Below are 10,135 nucleotides of genomic sequence, written 5' to 3'. Positions count from 1 at the left end.
GCTGTTTTGCCCAAGCTCAGGCCATTGCCAGGGAATGGTGCATTACAAGTAGGCTGTAAATTATGCTCTGAACATAAAAGTCCCTTTTTTAATTATTGCTTCTTACAGGCACCTTAAAATATATTTAAAAAGTGCCATTGTGATGGCTTTCATGGATTGATATTTCAAATATGCATTATTGACAGTGTCAGTTCTGATGGGATATGAGGCAGAATTAAGTAGCTGGCATCTGGTGCTAGATTTAATCTATGATTAAGTAAAAAGTGTAAAAATCTTCAAATAAGCGATGGCCTAATTCCGCTAAAAGGTGATTTCTAAAAAAAACTGCTTGTAGCTTCATCTCATGGGGTCTATAGCTAAATTTTGATGGGACCCCTTCCGACCTCCCTAGTGTCATTGTTCTTAAAGTCTAAATTGAAGACAGGTAAAAGGAAAACTGTCAGCACAGTCAGGACATTACTATTATTATTATTATTATTAGTAGTAGTAGTGTTAGGCCGCGTACACACGCGGGGACTGTTCGCCCAACTTTGTCCGTCAAACAGTTTCGGCAAACAGTCCGCTCAAAATTAGCATGGACGGACATGGCCACACACGACGGACGAACAGTTTGCTGAAACCGTGCGCGATGACGTGAACGGCACGTACGACGGGACGAAAAATACGACGTCCTATACACTGCATTATAACTTTCGGCGTGTAAATCCTTTCTGAGCATGGGCGGAACTTAGTTTGACGAACAAGCCTACACACGAGGGGACTGTTCGCTGAAACAAAGTTTCAGCGGACAGTTTTTCGGAATTTCCGAAAAACCTTGTTCAGCGGACTGTTCGCTGAAACTGTCCGCTGAAAGCCCACACACGAGCGGACTGTCCGCCGAAACACTGTTCAGCGGACAAAGTTGGGCGAACAGTCCCCGCGTGTGTACGCGGCCTAAGTATTACCAGTACTGTGTGTAGGCAGGTGCAGTCTGTATTCCTCACTGTAGGTGGCGCTCAAATGAAGCAGCAATCTAGAAGGAGAAGGAAGTTGTGAGGAACTTGGACAGCTGTCCAATTGGATGCTGGTGCCCCATGTGACTTTGGTGGCCATCTTGGGTCAGGCAGAGTCTATTTAACCACTTTAATACCAGGAACTTACCCCCCCCCCCCTTTCCTGCCCAAACCAATTTTCAGCTTTCTGCGCTGTCGCTGTTTAAATGACAATTGCGCGGTCATGCTACACTGTACCCAAACATAATTTTTATCATTTTATTCCCACAAATAGAGCTTTCTTTTGGTGGTATTTGATCACCTCTACAGTTTTTATTTTTTTGCTAAACAAATACAAAAAGACAGAAGATTTTGAAAAAAAAACTCTTGCTTTTGTTTCTGTTATAAAATTTTGTAAATAAATACGTTTTCTCCTTCACTTATGGGCACTGATAAGGTGGCACTGACAGGCACCGACGATGGGCACTGATATGCAGCACTGATGGGCACTGGGGGGTGGCACTGATATGCAGCACTGATGGGCATTGATAGGCAGCACTGACGGTCACTCATTGGTGGCACTGGTGGGTACTGATAGGCAACAATGATGGGCACTAAAAGGCTGCAAAGATGGGTACTTATGGGTGGCATTGATAGGCGGCACTGCTGGGCATTGATGGACACTGATAGGTGACACTGATGGGCACTGATATGCGGCACTGATAGGCATCCATGGTGGCACTGGCAGTGGTAGGCATTGTGAGTGGGCACTGATTGGCAGCTGCCTTGGCACAGATTTGCATTTCCCTGGTGGTCTGGGGGGGGGGGCGTACCTGGTGGTCTGTCAGACGCGAGTGAGGAAAAGCCGATCAATTAGTCTTCCTGTTTACATCATGATCAGCCATGATTGGACATGGCTGATCATGTGGTAAAGAGCCTCTGTCCGAGGCTCTTTACTGAGATCGGTGTAGCAGTGTGTCAGACTGACACACCGCACCACCGATCATCGCGATGCGAGCTCACATGGGCGTGCGGCGACTGTTATCCTGCTGGATGTCATATGACGCCAAGTCAGGATAACTGAACCACAAATATATATATATATATATATATATATATATATATATATATATATATATATATATATATATATATATATTGTAAGGGATCTTCCCGGGGTAGGGTGTGTTTGGACACAGTTCACAGCAGACTTGGAATTTATAAAGCAGATCTTGGCGTTTATTCGTGGTACAAACAGTCCAGCAAACAAAATATACAGCAACACCGTGCTTTCTAAGTACAACAAAAATAAAAGTCCTAGCCCGGCTGGGCGCTTACTAACAGGTTCTGCTCACCTATCTGACACTTACAAACACAGCGTCTTTCGCCTGGATGTCGCAGGGTGAGTTTTAGCTCCAGCAGTGGCTGTGCTTGCAGCTTCCTTCAACACACAGATTGTTCATTCCCTGGCTGAGAACAATCACCTGCAGACCCTACAGAGCCTTTAGCTTCCCAGGCTAATTAGGATCAAAGCTCACCTGATCCCAAACCCAGAACTGGATCGGGGGATGTGGAATGACAGGTCCCTCTACCAAACCTACCTGCCATTCCATATAAACCCAGGCCCGGCAAAATTAAATAACAACTCAGCAGCATATCGCTGCTGAGAAACTGATCCATCCTGGATTTACCATCTCACACTGTGTAGCAACCTAGGTGAGATGTACACCCCCTCGATCACTTCTCCAGTGACATGTCTACATATCCCCCCCCTCTTTTTCAGACCGGAGGGCTGAGCCTTTTGTCCCCACAGACAACTTACCCTTGACAATGCGTCAGCATTTGCCTGTAATTTCCCTGGCCTGTGTTCCACAGTGAAATTAAAGTTTTGTAGGGAGAGAAACCATCTAGTCACTCTTGCATTTCTCTCCTTGTTTAACTTCATCCATGTTAGGGGGGCATGGTCTGTCACCAACTTGAATTTCCTGCCTAGCAAGTAATACTTTAACGATTCTAGGGCCCACTTTACTGCTAAACATTCTCGCTCCACAATGGCATAATTTTTCTCGGCCGGGGTTAGTTTTCTACTCAAGTACGTCACTGGATGCTCCTCACCATTCACTACTTGTGAGAGTACTGCACCTAAGCCTGTGTTAGAGGCATCTGTCTGGACCAGAAATTCTCGCCTGAAATCGGGGGTAACTAAGACAGGTGGTTGGCACAAGGCAGACTTAAGGCTTTGGAAAGCCTTCTCGGCCTCTGGGGTCCACGTGACCATTGCTGTCTTTCCGCCCTTTGTCAAGTCAGTTAGTGGAGCAGCAACTGAGGCAAAGTTCGGCACAAATCTACGGTAATACCCCGTAATACCCAGGAAAGCTCTAACCTGTTTCCTTGTCAGGGGTCTAGGCCAATTCTGTATTGCCTCAATTTTATTTAGCTGTGGCTTAATCAACCCTCTCCCAATAATGTAGCCTAGATATTTGGCCTCTTCTAGGGCTAGAGCACACTTCTCGGCATTTATGGTCAACCCCGCATCACTTATGGCATCCAACACGGCCTGTACCTTACAGAGGTGACTTTCCCAATCAGGGCTAAAAATGACCACATCATCGAGGTAGGCAGCTGAGTAATCACGATGTGGTCGCAGAATCAAGTCCATCAACCTCTGGAAAGTTGCAGGCGCTCCATGTAACCCGAATGGCATCACTACATACTGGAATAGCCCATCAGGGGTGGAGAATGCAGTTTTCTCTTTAGCCTCACCAGAAAGTGGAATCTGCCAGTAGCCCTTTGTGAGATCGAGGGTGGTTATGTACCTGGCGTTACCCAACTTCTCAATCAACTCATCTACCCTGGGCATAGGATACGCATCGAACTTGGAGACCTCATTCAACTTTCTGAAATCGTTACAGAACCTCCAAGTTCCATTGGGCTTTGGGATTAGCACAATTGGGCTGGACCATTCACTCTGTGACACCTCAATTACCCCCAGAGCAAGCATACGTTTTACCTCGGCAGATACGGCTTCCCTACGTGCCTCGGGTATCCTATAGGGCTTAAGGTTTACTCTGCTTCTAGGCTCAGTTTCAATGTGATGATGGATGAGGTGTGTACGCCCTGGGAGGTCAGAGAACTTGTTTTTGTTTTTCTGTAAAAATTCCTGAGCCTCCTGTTTCTGTGACACTGATAGAGTATCACCTACCTTGACTGGAGGGATTGGTGGTGACAAATTATTAACAGTATTTTTCGCCACCAAGGATTCCCTGTCTTTCCAGGGCTTGATCAAGTTTATGTGATAAACTTGGAAAGGCTTCCTTCTACCTGGTTGGTGCACCTTGTAGTTCACCTCACTGACCTTTTCAACAATTTCATAGGGACCTTGCCACTTCGCCAAGAATTTACTCTCAACAGTGGGGACTAGTATAAGGACCCTATCGCCTGGGTTGAATGTCCTGATTCTTGCGGACCGGTTGTAAATTCTACTTTGGGCCTCTTGAGCCCTCTGGAGGTGTTCCCTTACCAGGGGCATTACAGTGGCTATACGGTCCTGCATTTGTGCTACATGCTCAATAACACTCTTGTATGGGGTGGACTCATTCTCCCATGTCTCTTTTGCAATGTCTAGTAGACCCCTAGGGTGATGACCATAGACCAACTCGAATGGTGAGAACCCTGTGGACGCTTGGGGCACCTCCCTAATAGCAAACATGAGGTAGGGTAATAAATGATCCCAGTCACGACCATCTTTTGCCACCACTTTCTTCAACATATGTTTCAAAGTTTTATTAAATCTCTCCACCAATCCGTCCGTCTGGGGGTGGTACACAGAGGTACGGATGTGTGAGATTTTAAATAGTCTGCATAATTCCTTCATTACTTTCGACATAAATGGCGTACCTTGGTCAGTTAGGATTTCTTTGGGGATCCCAGTCCTAGAGAACATATAAAACAACTCACGTGCAATTGTTTTAGATGCAGTGTTCCTTAAGGGTACAGCCTCAGGATAGCGGGTCGCATAATCCAGGACTACCAAAATATACTGGTGTCCTCTAGCTGACTTTACAATGGGACCCACTAAATCCATGGCAATACGCTCAAAAGGCACCTCTATAATAGGGAGCGAAACCAAAGGACTGCGAAAATGTGACACTGGGGCACTAACCTGACATGTGGGGCACGACTCACAGTATTTTTTAATGTCATCATATATGGCCGGCCAAAAAAACCTCTGGAGAACCCTCTCTCGCGTTTTGTCAGTCCCCAAGTGTCCCCCAAGAACATGGTTATGTGCCATGTCAAGCACCTGACGCCGGTACGGCTTAGGTACCAGAAGCTGTTCCACAATCTCATCCTTAACCTTATTAACTCTATAGAAAAGATCATTAGTCACCGAAAAATGTGGAAATCTTTTTTCAGCATCTGGTTCCTGAGGTACCCCGTTCATAACAGCAACCTGCTCTCTCGCATTTTTGAGAGTGGGGTCCTGTAATTGTGCAGCCCCAAAATTATCGCTAGACACCTCTAAGTCTAGTATATTTTGCTCAGTGGGAGGAGCCTCCTCCTCCCCAGCCAGGACCTGCAAAGGAAAACAATCATTTTCATCCTGTACACTTTTATCATTCACAGTGGACAAGGCAACCACCTTAGAGGTATCCTCACTCCTTTTGGGGATTTTTCTTTTTTCCCAGAGAGCCCAGAATAAAGGAAAATCGCGCCCCAATATTACATTATGCATGAGGTTTTTAACCACACCCACTTCATATTGTACTGTGCCTTGTTCAGTCCCGACTTTAGCCAGCACTATAGGGTACACTTTTGTATCACCATGTATACACACAACGCTCATATGCTTTTTAGACTCTAAGTCCCCAGTCACCAGGCTAGCATGCACCAAGGTTACAAGGCTTCCTGAGTCCATTAACGCTTTAACAGGAAAGTCATTGATTGTGATGTTGCAGATTTGCGGTTCAGTCTCTAGTCCAGGAACTGCAGCACAAGATGGTTCCGCAAATAGCGACTGACGCCGGCTAGCGTCACATTCCATGGGTTCAGAGGTAAGAGGGCAATGGGCCGACACGTGTCCCGCCTCATGGCATCTCCAACACTGGATAGGGCCTGGTCTCTTTGGCAAGGAGTCCTTTTCAGAGCCCCTTAGCCACCCGGGACCATCACCAGTCTTTTGTCCCTGAGACACCACTTGAGCCCTTTTCCCCCCATCAGCACCCCTCCACACTCCCCCAATAGATGGAAGTCTCTTACCAGCTGACGGCACAGATCTGGCGCTCCGGGGAGGTGAAGATGCTGCAGGAACATCACGGAGGTAGTCCTCAGTCGCCTGGAACCTCTCCACAAGGTTGACAAGTTCGTTTGCGTTCTTAGGATCACCTTGTCCCACCCAGCGTTGCAGGTCAGTAGGAAGCGCTCGGAGGTAGCGATCCATCACGACCTTCTCTAGGATTTGTGCAGGAGTAGAAGTGTCTGGCTCCAACCACTTTCTTGCCAAATGGATTAGGTCATACATCTGGGACCTCGCTGATTTGTCCAGACTGTAGCTCCAGTTGCGTACCCTCCGGGCACGGACTGCAGTAGTAACTCCTAGTCGGGCAAGTATCTCCTCTTTTAGCCGAGTATAGTCCTTAACCTCTTGCTCACTGAGGTCATAGTAGGCCTTTTGGGGTTCACCTGTTAAATAGGGCGCAATTACCTCTGCCCACTCAGCGGCTGGTAACTTCTCTCGCTCAGCCACGCGCTCAAATACTGTTAGAAAGGCCTCAACATCGTCCTCAGCAGTCATCTTTTGCAGCGCTTTCTGCACAGTCCTTCTCCCAAAAAAAATCTCTGGAGCGGCTCCCATCACTATGGGTGGATTAGTAACCACAGGCGCCTCACGATTTACTATCAGGTGCTCGATAAGTTGTTGTTGGCTTTGGCGCAAAGCTTGCAACTCTTCCTTATGCATCTGCTGTTGTGCCGCCATGGACTGTTCATGCCGTCTATTGGCCTCTGTCTGCGCCTGCTGTTGTTCAGCCATGGACTGTTCATGTCGTCTATTGGCCTCTGTCTGAGCCTGCTGTTGTTGCAAACTCACTTGCATAAACTGCTTCAGCATCTCCTCCATGTTGCTGGACTGTTCTTGGAGTGTAGTTGCAGCTTTCACCCAGGACATCAGCAGCTGTAGCCAAGTCTGTCCACACCGTTGCTCCTAGCAACCGTGTTGCCCGCTACCTCCACCAATTGTAAGGGATCTTCCCGGGGTAGGGTGTGTTTGGACACAGTTCACAGCAGACTTGGAATTTATAAAGCAGATCTTGGCGTTTATTCGTGGTACAAACAGTCCAGCAAACAAAATATACAGCAACACCGTGCTTTCTAAGTACAACAAAAATAAAAGTCCTAGCCCGGCTGGGCGCTTACTAACAGGTTCTGCTCACCTATCTGACACTTACAAACACAGCGTCTTTCGCCTGGATATCGCAGGGTGAGTTTTAGCTCCAGCAGTGGCTGTGCTTGCAGCTTCCTTCAACACACAGATTGTTCATTCCCTGGCTGAGAGCAACCACCTGCAGACCCTGCAGTGCCTTTAGCTTCCCAGGCTAATTAGGATCAAAGCTCACCTGATCCCAAACCCAGAACTGGATCGGGGGATGTGGAATGACAGGTCCCTCTACCAAACCTACCTGCCATTCCATATAAACCCAGGCCCGGCAAAATTAAATAACAACTCAGCAGCATATCGCTGCTGAGAAACTGATCCATCCTGGATTTACCATCTCACACTGTGTAGCAACCTAGGTGAGATGTACACCCCCTCGATCACTTCTCCAGTGACATGTCTACAATATATATATATATATATAGCAGAATGACAGCCGGGCGGGAAGTGGTTAAGATGTTACTAAACCTACAACAGTAAAATCAGATCAAATGTATATGCAGTAAGGCATGCTTGTTATACTCACTGTGGAACCTAAGGGGTTAATCCTCTGCATTGTGTAAAAGGCTATTTGATCTTGGTCTTCTCTGATCCTCCCCCTTTTTACTGTCCCCAATCCATCTGTTGATAGTACAGAGCCCTAGGAGGCACTCTGCTCATGCTCAGTTTGGTGTGTATTGCTACAGAGTTTTTTTTTTGGGGGGGGGGGGGGCATGTGATCAGCACAAGGCCAATCAGCACTGTCCAGACAGAGAGGGTCAGGCATCATGCAGCCTTGTAGGACAGTCAGAGGAGGATGAAAACTCCTCCTACAAGCTTTAACCAGTGCTTGGTCGGACACTGATAGAAATCACAAGACTGTTATATACTGCTGATGAGAAAAGGTATTTAGCAGTTTATATTTACTAAAATAATTACATTTCCATGTTATGTGTACTGTGACCAGGTATAGTGAATGCAGAGTCCTGGAATTAGTAACACTTTAAGACTCCGGCTCTAGGGTTTGGTGCAGTTTTATGCGAGTGGCTAGTGTAGGGACAGGTTCTCCGTCTGACAGCGACGGTACTTAGAGATAAGGAGAGGTTCCAGAGGAGGTGGGACAGTGCAGGGTCTACATCTACCTAGCTTCAGGAAGCCTCCTCTTTGGATGTGGCCACATTCCGCTCCTTGTTGCAGATGCTGTCGGCCTACTCGCCTACCTACTGGGCCTAGTTGTACTGTGTTTAAACTTTCTACAATATATTGCTCTTGCTTATTTTGGACTTTGTGTGTTTACTGCTTGCCACGCTACACCTTGCTCATTTGTGGACAGACAATTAGTGATTAGTGGGGCATTGGTGCAGGGAATTAAAGCTGTTGTTAAGCTCAAACATGAAATATGAATAAATCATATGCTTTTTATAGTGTGTACCAATTCAGAGCACGCAGTGTGATTTCTACCTGCTGCTTCATTCCTCTGCTATCAGCATAAATCAGTTTTTATTGTTTTTATTTTTTTTTATTGCTCCCATGTTGGAGATTTCTGTGCACTTGCTGCTCTTAGGCCCCTTTGACACTGAGCCGTCACCGGTGTCAGCGGTAATGCGGCGCTATTTTTAACCCCCCGCTAGCGGCTGAAAAGGGGTTAAATCCACCCGCAAAATGCCACCGGAACGGCGTTTTGCCGGCGTTATCACAGTGCTGCCCCATTGATTTCAATGGGGAGCAAGGGTGGAGGAGCGGTGAGTTCTCTGAGTCTTCACCGCTCCAAAGAAGCTGCTGGCAGGACTTTTTCTAACGCCCTGCCAGTGTAACGCTCCAGTGTGAAAGCCCTCGGGCTTGGAGTGCATGGAGCAGCTGTTTTAGGGCGTTTTGCATTTTTTTAACGCTATAGCACCTGCAAAATGCTCCAGTGTCAAAGGGATCTTAGAGATACTAAATAAAATCTTCTACAATAAGGATGAATGCTGGCAGTGGTAGTTGTCACTGGTAGAAGTGTCCCCAAAGGAAGATATCACCTTTACTTCTGTTTTGGTGACAACGTCTTTTTCTCTAGATGACAATGACCCTCTAGGGCAAATATTGAGGGTATTGCTTTCTATTGTGGACACAGGCAACAATAAAACCTAGAAAAAATGCACTGTGTCTGTGTCTCTCCCTCCAGCAGCTGAAAGCTGGCGGAAGGGAGAGGTTGAGAAACCAGCTTTCAGCTGCTGGAGGGAAAGACACAGACATGGTGCATCATTCTGTAATTGTACTCCCTTCCCACCGCACCAATCTCCTTGTTGTTCGGGCCGTCCTGTGTGCACGGGCCCCCTACATGAGGCCCTCATTTCCCCCATCTCAGAGTGATGTTTAGGTCTTTTTTACACTAGCTTTGCCCCCTGAAAAGCAATCCACAGTGGATCACATCTGACAGGCGATGAGGAAGCATCCTCAAAGCCTGTGTTAAACCTTAAAAGCTTGCACAGCTGTGCCACAACTACAAGCAGAGCAACTCTATCCACTTGAAAGGTCTGAGCTTAATGGGCTGCATTGCCAACTGAATTCCACTCTGCAATGCTATGGCATGTGTATACTCACTTTACAACTGCCTATGCAGCTTGATGGAGCTGTAAAAAAACCTGGCCTGCTTTTAGCCCCCCCCCCCATCTGTAAGAGTAAACCAAGCCTTATGCCTTGTACACACGGTTGGAAATTCCGACGGAAAAGGTCCGATCAGATTATATTATCGGAAAATCCAATCGTGTGT

The sequence above is a fragment of the Lithobates pipiens genome, unplaced genomic scaffold (genome assembly GCF_037356315.1).
Source record: "Lithobates pipiens isolate NorthernLeopardFrog02 unplaced genomic scaffold, aLitPip1_a1.2 Scaffold_23, whole genome shotgun sequence".
Classification (NCBI taxonomy): domain Eukaryota; kingdom Metazoa; phylum Chordata; class Amphibia; order Anura; family Ranidae; genus Lithobates; species Lithobates pipiens.
Note: the sequence above shows the minus strand (reverse complement) of the source record.